Source organism: Octopus bimaculoides, chromosome 13, assembly GCF_001194135.2.
Source record: "Octopus bimaculoides isolate UCB-OBI-ISO-001 chromosome 13, ASM119413v2, whole genome shotgun sequence".
Lineage (NCBI taxonomy): Eukaryota > Metazoa > Mollusca > Cephalopoda > Octopoda > Octopodidae > Octopus > Octopus bimaculoides.
The window spans coordinates 49,285,027-49,287,207 of NC_068993.1; positions in this window are offsets into that span (position 1 = coordinate 49,285,027).

Consider the following 2,181-nt stretch of genomic DNA (forward strand, 5'->3'; position numbering starts at 1 on the left):
AATTTAAAAATTTTAACAGCCTATACTATATATGATGATTGTCGACTTCCTGGCACTTGTACCGGTGGCACATGAAAAGACATTCGAGCAAGATCGTTGCCAGTGCCGCTCGTCTGGCTCCTGTGCAGGTGGCACGTAAAATACACCATTTCAAGCGTGGCCGTTGCCAGTACTGCCTGACTGGCCTTTGTGCCGGTGGCACTTAAAAGCACCCACTACACTCTCGGAGTGGTTGGCGTTAGGAAGGGCATCCAGCTGTAGAAACTCTGCCAAATCAGATTGGAGCATGGTGTAGCCACCTGGTTCACCAGTCGTCAGTCAAATCGTCCAACCCATGCTAGCATGGAAACCGGACGTTAAACGATGATGGTGATGATGATGATGAAAATCATTAAAGAAAATCATTGAAGTCATTTTACTATATCATTAACGAACTCATTGTAGATGATTTGTTTGTTTACATACTCTTATTATTTCAATGGTTAAATATCTGCAATCACAACATTGGTAAATATTTCTGTTGTTCAGTTTTGGTTTGGCATGAGTTGCAATGCTTCGTAAATTTCGAAATTTTAATGAATTATTTGATCCAGTTGTTTTACAAATGGATGATTTTCTTAAAAGTTGGCTTCCCAACTCTGAACAAGTGCCTACTTTCAGTAAAATCTATTGAGGCAGCTAATCTGTCTTGCATTAGAAAGAGCACAATGTAATGTACTTATCTGGATATATGCTGCATGCACATGTGTATGTGTGGGGGTGGGGGTGAGACATTAAATTTGTAACAAAGTATTGAGAAATAATCGACAGCTAATCTATTATCACTACAGTGTTTCATAGAATCTTTCTAAACTAAATGAACAAAAGGTACAAAGTAAAGCTCTGAAATAAATATTCTACTCTTTTAGAGACCAATATTTCTCCTGGATAAGATACTAATCTATTGCAGGTTACTTGCTAAGAAATTCCTAATGGCTATTCTTGATTTTTAAGTATTTTCCATCCTATCACTGTTATGTTGAACTAATGAAGAAGACATTTTATTTTAAATGGCTAAATTCAACTAGTGCTAAGAAGTTAATCTAATGTAGGGTATATAAGTCATTGATGTAAGCTGCAGTATAAGAAAACTGTTCATTGTTTCATTGGTTTGCAGTATAGAGTGTGAAAGCATGTGGCCTAGTGGCTAGGGTATTTGGTCAACAACTATAAGGTCATAAGTTCAATTCCTGGTGGTGTATTCTATCCTTAAGTAAAACACTTTATTTCTTGTTGCTCCTGTCCACTCAGTTGTCAAAACTGAGTTGGACATGTAATTCAAAGGGTCAGCCTTGTCACACTCTGACTCAGGTTGAATCTCCCGGAGATTATGGGTAAGCGTGTCTGGAGTGCTCAGCCACTGACATGATAATTTCATGAGAAGGCTCTTCAGTTGATCGTATCAATTAGAAAACTCATTGTAACAAAGAGCCAGGCTATAGACTTAGAAGCCAATGTGAAATTGCTCCAATGTATTTTTTTCACTTGAAAAATTTGTTCTCAGAACTGTATCCCAACAGATGTGGCTGTGTGGCAAGAAGTTTGCTTCCCAACCATATGAATCAGAGTTCAATGCCACTGCATGGCACCTTGGTCAAGTGTCTTCTACTATAGCCCAGGGCTGACCAAAACTTTCTGAGTGGGTTTGGTAGACAGAAAGTGACAGAAGCATATTGTATATGCATACATGTGTGTGTGTGCGCACATGCATGTGTCTTTGTCCCCTTTCCGCTGCTTAACAATCAGTGTTGCTGTGTTTACATCAGGGACATACTACTTAAGTAGACAAGGTAAGCACTGCCTACCTTGAATAAAATAGATCGATAACAACATTTTCCTTTTATGGTGAAATATGCACCTAATTCAATAAAATTATGAAGGTTAGTCTGATTACTATGCATAAAATGCAAAATATTCTATTTTTGTAGATTAGGTAGGCATAATTTGTCCCTACTCTTCAATCTCAGTATCTAAACTACACATAGTACTGCTGTAGTACATGTGCTGCATACACTCCTACAACACTGTTTTCTTTATGGGCTATAAAGGCAGAAGTGAATCTGCCTTCAACTCAGTTGCACGTCTGTGTTTTGCTTATTTTTTCTGTGTTTTACTACATGAAGGTCACCAACTGCCTACCCT